This window comes from Lissotriton vulgaris, unplaced genomic scaffold (genome assembly GCF_964263255.1).
Source record: "Lissotriton vulgaris unplaced genomic scaffold, aLisVul1.2 SCAFFOLD_313, whole genome shotgun sequence".
NCBI classification, from domain to species: Eukaryota; Metazoa; Chordata; class Amphibia; order Caudata; family Salamandridae; genus Lissotriton; species Lissotriton vulgaris.
In genome coordinates, this window is record NW_028242526.1 from 718,287 (window position 1) to 730,803 (window position 12,517).

Here is a 12,517-nt window from a genome sequence, read left to right on the forward strand (position 1 = left end):
CCTTTGATATTGCAGACAAGGAATCCACCCCACTCGGCATGATTTTGCTGGACGCAGAAAAAGCTTTTGACCGAGTGGGGTGGGGATATCTTTGGCAGGTAATGTCTAATTTGGGTTTTAATGGCAAATTTATGAAATGGACTCAATCTTTATATGATAATCCTACAGCTAAAATTAGCTATGCCAGTATTACATCAACTCCATTTTCAATAGCTAGGGGCACCCGACAAGGATGCCCCCTCTCACCATTATTATTTGCCTTGTCAATGGAACCATTTCTATTTGCTTTAAAATCTCAACCCCATATCCCTCCTTTCGAGGGACCTAGCCCTAGGACACCCCCGCGCCGCACGGCCACCAGCTGCTGTGTGCGTGTTCCCTGACTGCTGCCTCGCTAGCAGAGCTCCGGACGCGTGACCACGCCCCCTGCCTCTAGCGGCGCGGTCCGCGACCTGCCCCCGTCGTCATTGCTGCTGTTTAGTGTTTTTTGCCTGCCCCCGTCGTCATTGCTGCTGTTTAGTGTTTTTTGTAGCCTGTCCCCCTTTAACCTGCTTTTTTGCCTTCTGTTTGTGCTTGTGCCTTAGCCCCTTCGTCCCCGCTCCCCGGTTCCCGCCAACGCCGATAACCCCGCCCACTTTGCCTTCTGTACCCTCCCCGCTCCCGCCTCCCAGCTGCTCCGCCCACCCGCGCACTTGGCCATATATGGCGACCGTGCGGCGCAGGTGAGTGTGACCTAGCCCTAGGACACCCCCGCGCCGCACGGCCACCAGCTGCTGTGTGCGTGTTCCCTGACTGCTGCCTGCTGCCTCGCTAGCCGAGCTCCGGACACGTGACCACGCCCCCTGCCTCTAGCGGCGCGGTCCGCGACCTGCCCCCGTCGTCATTGCTGCTGTTTAGTGTTTTTTGCCTGCCCCCGTCGTCATTGCTGCTGTTTAGTGTTTTTTGTAGCCTGTCCCCCTTTAACCTGCTTTTTTGCCTTCTGTTTGTGCTTGTGCCTTAGCCCCTTCGTCCCCCCTCCCCGCTCCCCGGTTCCCGCCAACGCCGATAACCCCGCCCACTTTGCCTTCTGTACCCTCCCCGCTCCCGCCTCCCAGCTGCTCCGCCCACCCGCGCACTTCGCCATATATGGCGACCGTGCGAACGCGCAGCGTTGACGCGCAGCGGGCGCGCCGATTGTGCGCCGAAGGCGCGCCAAAGGTAAGCCCGTCTGCGCCCGTCCGCACCTGGACCGCGCCCAGCGCCAGGACCCCTGGCCCCCACCGACGGAAGCCGACCCGACGAACCTACAACGCCGCCGAACTCCTCGCATTCAACACCAGCGGCATCCCGGGATGTCACCGAGCCGCCCCGAAGCACACCCACGGACCCTTCAGCTGCCATGCCTGCAAGTTCACCTGCATCCGGACCTGCACTACACCAGCACCGACCAAGCCGAACACCAGCAGCAACCACCTCAAGTGCATCCTGCTCAACACCCGCTCCGTCCACAGACACGCCATCGAACTCTGGAACCTCCTCGACACCACAGCCCCCGACGTCGCCTTCCTCACAGAGACCTGGATGAACGCCTCCTCAGCGCCCGACATCGCCATCCCAGAGGGCTACAAGATCACCCGAAGGGACCGCACCGCCAACCAGATGGGAGGAGGCATCGCCATCATCCACAGAGACACCATCCGCATCACGACCAACACCGACGACACCCTAACCACCGCCGAACACCTGCACTTCCAGATCCACACCGACCCGAAGACCACCCTCAGAGGCACCCTGATCTACCGACCCCCGGGACCACGCACACGATTCAGCGAGGACATCGCCGACTTCATCAGCCCGCATGCCCTCCCCTCCGCCGACTACATCCTCCTGGGGGACCTCAACTTCCACCTGGAGAACAACAGCGACCGCAACACCATCACCCTGCTCGACAACCTCGCCAACCTCGGATTCAAACAGCTGGTGCCCACCCCCACCCACCTCGCCGGACACACACTCGACGCCGTCTTCTCATCCAGCAAAGACATCGCCTTCAGCCACGCAACAGGACTCCACTGGACGGACCACAGCTGCGTCCACTTCACCTTCAAAAGAACGACGATCCACCACCACCAGCAACAGGTTGCCCGAAGAAGCTGGAGCAAGATCACAGCCGATCAGCTCACCGCCTCCCTGAGCCAGCACCCCTCTGCCGGCTCAGCGAACCCCAGCCAGGCCGCCGACAACCTCACGAAGTGGATCAGCAACTGCGCGGACATACTCGCCCCTCTGAGGACCCCGCCCAACAGACCCAGCAGCAGAAAAACCCCATGGTTCACCGACGAACTCAAGAGCTCCAAGAAGAACTGCCGAGCCCTCGAGAAAGTATGGAGAAGGGAACCAACAATGGACAACATGAACACCCTCAAGCTTGCCACCCGGAAACACCACCAACTGATCCGCGCCACAAAGAAAAATACATACAAGGACCGGCTGGACAACAACGCACACAACTGCAAGGAACTCTTCAACATCGTGAAAGAGCTCTCCAACCCCAACGCCGGAAACAACGACATCACCCCGTCGCAAGACCTCTGCAACTCCCTCGCCTCCTACTTCCACAACAAGATCGCGGACATACACAACAGCTTCAGCATCCAACCAACGCACGCCACAACCGCAGCAACGCCACCCACCACCACCCTCCGCGCCTGGAACCCGATCAGCACCGAAGACATCATCCGCACAATGAACTCCGTCCACTCCGGATCTCCGACCGACCCCTGCCCTCACCACGTCTTCAACAAGGCCGACGCTGTCATCGCACTCTACCTGCGGGACATTATCAACACCTCCTTCGACACCGCCACCTTCCCGGAGAGCTGGAAGCACGCAGAACTCAGCGCTCTACTCAAGAAACCTACAGCGGACCCCACCGAACTCAAGAATTACCGCCCCATCTCGCTCCTCCCGTTCCCGGCCAAAGTCATCGAAAAGACCGTCAACAAACAGCTGGCCGCCTTCCTCGAGACAAATGGATCCCTCGACCCCTCACAGTCTGGCTTCCGAGCCAACCACAGCACCGAGACCGCCCTCATCGCTGCCACCGATGACATCCGAACCATGATGGACAACGGAGAAACAGCGGCCCTCATCCTCCTGGACCTCTCCGCGGCATTCGACACTGTCTGCCACCGCACCCTAGTGCAGCGCCTCGGCAACGTCGGAATCCAGGAGAAGGCACTGGAATGGATCACCTCCTTCCTCGTCGGAAGAACACAGAGAGTCCGCCTACCACCGTACAAGTCAGAGGCCACCGAAGTCATCTGCGGCGTCCCTCAAGGATCCTCGTTGAGTCCCACCCTCTTCAACGTCTACATGAGCCCCCTCGCGGCCATCGCACGCCAACACAACCTCAACATAATCTCCTACGCCGACGACACCCAGCTGATCCTCTCCCTGACCAACGACCCCGCCGCCGCCAGAGCCAACCTGCACGAAGGGATGAGAGATGTAGCCGAGTGGATGACGACCAGCCGCCTGAAACTGAACTCGGACAAGACGGAGGTCCTCATCCTGGGCAGCTCGCCCTCCGCCTGGGACGACTCCTGGTGGCCCCCCGCCCTGGGCAACGCACCCAAACCGACGGACCACGCACGCAACCTGGGCTTCATCCTGGACTCCTTCCTCTCCATGACCAGACAAGTCAACGCCGTCTCCTCGTCATGCTTCAACATCCTACGCATGCTACGGAAGATCTTCTGGTGGATCCCCACCGAGACCAGGAAGACTGTCACCCAGGCCCTCGTCACCAGCCGACTGGACTACGGCAACGCCCTCTACGCCGGAACCACCGCCAAGCTCCAGAAGAGACTCCAGCGGATCCAGAACGCCTCAGCCAGACTCATCCTCGACATCCCACGAAACAGCCACATCTCCGGACATCTGAAAGACCTGCACTGGCTCCCCGTCAACAAAAGAAGCACCTTCCGTCTCCTCACCCACGCACACAAAGCCCTACACGATCAAGGCCCGAGCTACCTCAACAACCGAATCAACTTCTACGCTCCCAAGCGCCACCTCAGATCAACCAGCCACGCCCTCGCCGCCGTCCCCCGCATCCGAAGAGCGACAACAGGAGGAAGGTCCTTCTCCTACCTGGCCGCCAAGACCTGGAACTCCCTCCCTCCCGACCTGCGCCTGACCCAAGACCACCCTTCCTTCAGGAAGAAGCTCAAGACCTGGCTGTTCGAGCAGTAGCGGCACCCCCCCCCCCCCTAGCGCCTTGAGACCCTACGGGTGAGTAGTGCGCTCTATAAATATCTTGATTGATTGATTGATTCGAGTTTGGCCCTCACACATTAAAAATTATGGCCTATGCCGACGATATTGCTATTTATTCCACTGATATTACAGAAGCAATGAAGGGTATCATAGAGGAGGCCAATCGATTCGGAGAGATCTCCGGGTATAAATTGAATTTAAATAAAACTCAAATTGTATCGAACTATAAACCAGTGGTGCCAACTGTAGGTCTATGCCAGACTGCAACTTATCTAGGGGTTCAAATTTCTAATATAAAGAGTATAATCAAAATAAATTATGAAGCCCTACTCAAAACTAAGGGTATACTACTAAAAAAATGGCACAAGATCCCTCTAAACATGATAGGCAGAATCAATCTGATACGAATGGTCATACTGCCAAAATTCTTATATTTATTTTGTTCTATCCCTTTAGCTCTCAATAATTGTTTTTTCAAAAAATTGGACGGCTTATTTAGCAGCTTTATATGGAGCTATCCTAAAGATAGGCGTTCAATGGCTCTGTTAAAAGGGTCTTTGGATGTAGGGGGATTAAACTTTCCGGACTTTAAGCTATATTTTTGGTCAACATTCATTGAACGTCTTCAATGTCTAATTAACCTGATAGATGAAGACAATCAATTTTATTTTTATACTTTTATGTTAGACATGGACTCAAATATGTTTCTCTGGAGGGTGAATGATCCCAATTACTTCAAAAGGGTCAGGTTTAAGACCGCTAGGGATTTAGTTAAAATATGGCGGAACATCTTGGACTTTTGTCATACTTCTTTTTTCCATCCTAAATTATCACTGTGGGGCAATCCGGGACTTCCGGAAATCTTTAGTACTGGTGCAATAAACACCTGGTCATCAATTGGCATAAGGACCTTAGGAGACTTATATGGAGCACAGGGATTCCCGAGCTTTGATACATTAAAACTTCTTTATAAAGCCATCGACTGCATGAGATATAAATACATACAGATACATGACTTCCTTATACGAAAGATGAAACTTTTTAATAGCTCGGATACGGATTTTTGGGACTGTATTTATTTATATAAAAAAGGGGTTAATTAGCGCTGGCTATAAATGCCTTAATACCTATAAAAATACTGAATGCAATAAAATTGCAGAAAAATGGAGCAAGATTCTGGATAGTAACATCACAACGGCGATAATTAACAACTCATTGTGCAATATTAACAATGCCGTTTCTTCATCTAGTTTAAGACTGCAAAAATTTAGAACAACTTGCATGCTCTATCACACTCCAGAAAGAATCTCTAAATGGGCTGGAAACCCATCAAATAAAAATGAACGAACTAAATGCCGTAAGTGCGCTCTGGCAGCAGCGGACTTGGTACACATGTTGTACTTATATCCAATGCTATTGGAGTTCTGGAGTATTCTGGGTAAGGTAATTAATTAAAAAATGAATTGCCTCTTATCACTTACAGCTTCCTCAGTCCTATTGGATATTAATATAATTAACTCTCCACATTAGGATATTATCACTATCTTGCTGTCCTGCGCCAAACTTACAATCGCACGTGATTGGATTTCCCCTAACCCTCCGTTAATTGCTGAGTGGTGGGCTTTGTTAAATGAAATATTTAGTATGGAATCTTCCCTAGCTAGACTAAGGGGTCCGAAGTCAACATTGAGGCTGGAAAGGATCTGGGGACCTCTCGGTCTCTGATGGCCATTTTCCTGATGAAACCTGTTCCCTCGCCCTAAATGTCTTTTCTTTCTTCTTATTCTTACTCCTCTATTTATCTTCAACTAGAATTATCCTTTTATTACCTGCAATACTTCAGGATATATAAACCTCTCATGTATTCTGTTTTGCATTATAATGATTGTTTTCTTTTTTTTCATGCAATGATAAATCCTGTATCGCTGACTGATTCATGTGTATGCTATTGCATTGCTGAAAATATTTTTTTTTTCTGAGTTGCAATAATAAAAAAAAAAAAGAAATTCAGTTCTATTGAAAAAATTCTAATAGCAGTTCAAACTGCTGTAGCAAAAAGTAAGAGCCCAAGCACAAGGCCGAAGATTAACTGTTTTAACATCAGAATCAGCCCTTGAGGCTTCAATAAGTCCATGCAATTTGACTGCTGTGGCATTAGATCCGAAATGGATACAATGGGAAAATTCTCTTGCTGAGGAAGACGTGAAATACTATTTAGACCCGAAAATGAAAAATCTAGAATATGAAGAATATCCTCTGCCAATCGAAATTCTGCCTCTCGAACAGTACACATGTGTAATCTACATGGACAGATTTGCACAACACTACGATGTAGAGAAAAAATCCTACAACGCAGCGTGCGCGATTGTTAAGGGTCGCTGGCGCTTTGGTAAATTCAGACCAATAGTCATCAAAACTGAATCACTCAGAAACTGCTTAACTCAGCGAGCTGAAATTAGATCTTTAAAGATGGCACTTGAAAATGCCGATCGCGAATTCCCCACACTAATAGTGTGCGATTCGCATTTCTGCGTCAGGTCTTACAATAATGACTTGCAGAACTGGGTCAAAACGATTACAAAGATGACACAGGTGCCACAATAAAGCATAAGAAGCTTTGGGAACAAGTAGTTCTTTTGCAGAAAGAACTACAAAAGACTCACGTGATACATACACTGAGTCATCAACGTGATGGCGTTCACGTTGCAGAGAATTCATTGGCCCTCAGAGCCACGGCAGAAGCGGTGCAACCGGCTTCCGTAGCCACAAAAAAGCATTCAGAAAAATACATAGACGGGGAAACGATGCTGGCGGTAAAAGCGTCTTTGAAAGGCGACTATGCAGCATTACCTGTGAACTATCCACTCAATAATACATACATCATAGATGCAAACTCCGTTCCTTTTGCTCAAATCCCTGGAGTGGGGGATAGAGTAATTCCAAACACGAACAGGAGAGTCTTCTTGATTGAAGCAGCACACAGGGATTGGCTCTAAGGCACCAAGAGATCAAGGAATCTCTAAAAGAATTACAATCAGAATACTGGTGGCTGGGGATGAGCCTGCAACATTACAGATTTGCAATGAGCTGTCCAAACTGCAACAGAGATCGCAGTTGTGAACCGACCGGAGTATTGCCAGGACCCTTTTATTAGAAAGCATCAGGCTATCGATACGCAAAAATCCAGCAGGAGAAATGCGTCCCCATAATATTTAAGACTAGATTCACTTAAAATGTAGACACCAGCGCTCGGCTGACGCCAGAACTGTTATAAAAGATTTGCGAGTCTTTATTGGCACATACGCAATTGGCATGCTACATCCTGACCAGGGTCCTGCGTATAACTCTAGGGCTTACAAGGAGGTCATGGCCAGCATGGGCATTGCATTGAGGTACTCTTGTCCATTCCATCCTGAGGGAAATGCGGTTGTGGAAAGAACAAAACGGGACATAAAGCAATCTATAACGGCGAGGGTATTCGGTTCGGGTGATGGGTGGGTCCAACATTTAACAAGTATCCAACGTAGTCTTAATAATCTGCCAAGAAATTCTCTGAAAGGTCTCAGTCCATACGAACTATTGTTCGGTACTAGAATGCACATTCAGGATCTTGATAGTCACACTTCAGTGGTAGAAGAAAAATGCTTTGATATCAAAGACTGTTTGGCTGTTTTACAGGACTTAAATGAAACAAGACGAAACCTGAGCAACATAAAGTTAAAGCAACAGCCAACAGCCACTGAAGAAAAACCACCTGTCCCAGCAAGACCGGTCTGGATTCCAAAGATTGGGGATCTGGTCAGAGAGAAGATTGCGGTGAAGAAGGAATATGGGCCTTCTTACAGAAAAGCAGTATACCTGTCTTAGCTGTCATCGGAACGAGATCAGTTGTACTACCGCCCCTTGCTGGTAAAAAGGAGAACCGAGTTGTAGCCATCGACCTGGTAAAACCACAATCATGTAGCCAATAATAAGTAGTAGGCCCAGTGGACTCCCAAGAAATAGAGTACCACAATTTGCTAATCCAAGAGGTTCAAACTGAGAGACTAATCACATTTGATAAACCTGCAGTGAATAAATAAAGGACTATGCAATAAAGCCATGGAACTTGTGCCTCTTAAATCCCAAATTGCAACAGTTTGTCAAGAAACACCAGTCTACAACGATGTAGCCTCGAACTATGCTAATGAAACAAAGAAAAATCCAAAAGCAAATGAATATTCGGAAGCAATTCCAACAATTGACAGAACTGCATCTGGCTACTTCATCAATTTCGATGACTTTTCTGAAGATCCAAGAGAGCCTGAAGAAACGCAAGCAACAAAAAATTTCAAAGACAAAGTAACTGAACTCTTTCATCAACTAAAATAAACCTATCTGATTTCACCACGGATTGAATTTTGGATTGTGTTAGGTGTACTTTTCCTCCTGCTTTGGCTCATCATGGTTCTATGTTTGGGAAAATTCATTGAAGGAAAATACAGTACAATGGACACAGCAAGTCAGAACATCAACTTGGTCCTAAAGTCTCAAGTCATCTCACATCGAGAAAAGAGAACTGTCATCAGTGAACATAACAGCCAATCAAATACCCGGTGGGGTAGCATGGGACAAAACAGATTACGAAATGTATGGCCCGATTGAGCTCTTGAAATATCCACACCAATTCAATGTTTCATTAAGTGACTTTGTAAAACCAAGTACTTTCTCTGATGATTGGGACTTTGAAAACATTAATATGATGTCAGATTTAGTAATGTCAGCAAAATTTACAGAACATGATTATTTACAGGGTTCATCAAATTATGAAGAAATGTATTGCTATAATCCTTTTGGTCATCACTATATGCATAAAACTGCTCAACCTAGAAATGTTTTTAATTATAACCAATGGGAACATTGTGCAACACCGCCTAAAAGCAGCTCAAAAACATTTTATGAGAAATTCCCATACTTCTCAGGGTTTAACACAAGTGATGCAGAAACGTTTTATTTTAAAATGTTAAATAAGACAGGAATGAAAATAATGTTGACAAATACTAAATTGATTTATTCTGAAACATTTTATGAAAAAATGACTACATTTGGTTCTGAATTCTGGAAAAACAACATTGAAACAAAAACCATCTGGGGTACAAAAGAATGGCAGGTCCAAGGTTTAGAAGCATTATTTAGAGCCTGCATGATCCCAGAACAACTGATATTCTTGAATGACACCATTCAATAGACTACTTGTCTTGGCCTAGCTAAGATAAAAGACTTAAACAAACCGTCTATTCCGAAGCCCACACCTGACCGTATTAGCACTACAGATGTGAAGATAGACGTATCCCATATTTTATACCAAAACAGAACACATCCTGATTGGAAAAAATGGTTGTTCTGGCCCACAGACATAAATAACTGTCAAGATAGATTCCTGAAAAAAACACAGGGGTTCAAAATGACCAGGCCAGACCCTAGATACTCCCAGAGACAACATCCAGGGATAGTTACAACATACAGTATAGGGAAACTATGCCTCGAATGGCTACAAAAATCCACACTGGCAGAAATTAAGCAACATTTGACTTTACTTAAAGACGGTGCTGACTTGCGTGATTTCATACTGGGACCACGCAAACAGCGTCAAAAACGTTTCATAGTGGCTTGGAAAGTAACGCAAATTGAAACAGAAGAGAAAATACGAGAAATTGATGGTATTAATTTGGAAAAATCACTTTCTGTTGTGGACAATGGGTTAAAGACTGTCCTCCAGAATATATTCACTGGACAGTATTGTATCATCTGCTATTGATATAATAGAGCAGGACTTGCTAATGTTACAACATGGTCAGTCCCAATTACGTTCTATTGTACAGCTTGGCTGGACGTTGCAAAATCTGCGTTCAGGCTACGTGCCATGGCATTTAATCAACACAATGTCATTATTCTCTATCTTTAACCTTGCTGATAAACAAATCAGTTTGGCACAAAAAGGAGCAGACTATACGATTCTGAGCATTGAAAAACTTGGGAGATTACCATTGACAATGTCAGAAAGACCGGTCATTGAATGGATAATACACGGAATAATTACAATTCCGATAACAACTTTCCAGTTTAAATATTGCCAAGAGTATATACCAGCGGGCCAGTATGAAAGGTTGGGTAAAGGGTACATCAAGTCAACATGGAAATTACCTTATACACACAAATGTTATAGTAAAAAGAAAAAGGAGGTATTTCTTAGTGGTAACAATTGTAAAAAATCATTAAGCGGTACACTTCTGTGTCAAGGTATTAACTTGCATGGGGCCTGCGAAGGGTCTTCGAATAACCTTTCATGTCACCTGCACGGCACTCCAACGGCAGCTATGTTCTAATAAATGACCACAGCTGTTGTGGCATGGTGCCAGGAAAAGCCTACCTCGTGAGCGTTAGTTCCATGGTCACTTGCTGTTTGCAAGTATTGTATCCAAACAGCACTCCAGACATGGAGGCAGCAATATGGCCTTATTTGAATATCTCTTCTATTCGAATTGATACTTTAAGCAGAATGAAGTCTATTCTTTTACAGACAACTGTGCCTTCGACCTCGTCCAAAGAAACGTATGATCTGCAAGCTGCAAGGACAACGGCAGAGATACATTCCCTATTAACAAATTGCCCTGTGCCTTTCATAGAAATGTTAAGCCAAATCTTAAACATGTCAGATACCAGTGGCATCACACACATATTTAAGACAATTTTTTCGGGACTGTTAACACCCTTTGAAACAGTTCTGGGCATCTTTTCTAAATTTGTCCATTCTGTCTTTGGCGGCCTACCTCTACTTTTGGGACTCGTAGCAGGAATTTTATTTTTGATCCTTCTGCTTCGATATGGCAAGCCAAGCCGCAGACAAGACTCCAGCAACGATCCTAGCTATACGCTATCGGGACCGCATCACTAAAGTCCTTGGATTAGCCCGGCTAAGCGATCTGAATATGACCTGTTTTTTTTCATTCAGACCAATCTGACAAAATTGCATCTTACCTGTGCTTCGATGTATGCTATGCGGAGAAGAATGCGTGTTGGACGTCTGTCTTACACTACCATCAACGGTACCAATGGATACAGATACCTTGCTAGGTCCTGTAACGGCTCATGCATCGTGTTGTCCCCAGCGGCTACCCATTCTGATGACGGCATTCGTTGAGAGTTCACCACTACGAGTATGTGGCAGTGGAGTACGAGATGAGAGCAGCATCACACAGGTACAACCTTCTGTGAGCATTGCTGATCCTGACATCGATGATAGCAATCATTCTCACACATGCACTGTTTCGGCATTTTCAAACTCGGTCGAACTTTCACCTAATGTTGTAGACCAATTTTTTGCGAGTCTGTCTGATATGATGTTCTCCCCTGAACAACGAGAATAACTTTTAAAGCAACGAGCACACAGCGTTCCCTGAACTCTGAATTCGGCCTTCAGTTTTTGATAAACACAGCTACTGAAAACAATTGGAACTATTTTTCCCCCGAAAGCAAAATTATTATTTTTTTCACTTCCAAAATATTTACCTTTTTCTGGCACATATACTCTGCTTAAAGTAGAACAATTCTTAGAGAACAGAGCTTCTATTTTAGGAACTCTAGAGACAAAATTTTACCTCAGCCTCTAGTATATGTACAGAATCTGTATAAATATGTGATGGAATTGTCTCGACCTTCTTTTCTTTATTCAGAGCCATATCATGTGTAAATTTCGCAATTCATTCAGCTGATATATGAATTTTTAACTGAATGATACCACTGCTTGCAAAGCGTACAGTACCAACACTCATTTTCGTGTATTTATCATATACCATTTCAAATGCGATTTATGTATTTTGGGGTGGGTTGGAAAACACACATGCATCGTTATATGTTTACTATTGCTTAGTTTTAGTAATGATTGACATTAGATCGTGGAGTGGGTGTTGTATTTCTATCTAGGACCCTATTTCGATATTCCCAATGTATGCCCTTGTATGGCTATAATAAATAATACCACAACATACTAGTAGAGAGAGGGTCTGAGTGTATTTAAAGACCTGGCCTAGGTTTACACCCCCTAATCAATATGTAAAAACACCGAAAACCAAGGGGTCTAGATGAGGCACTATCTCAGTCTGTCATAGTGGTCCAAACTTTAACTGAATTGACCGAATATGACACCATGCCGAGGAGGGTAACGCTAGGGCACATCTTGAAATACCCGTTTGGAATAAGTGACTTTGAGCATGCCTTT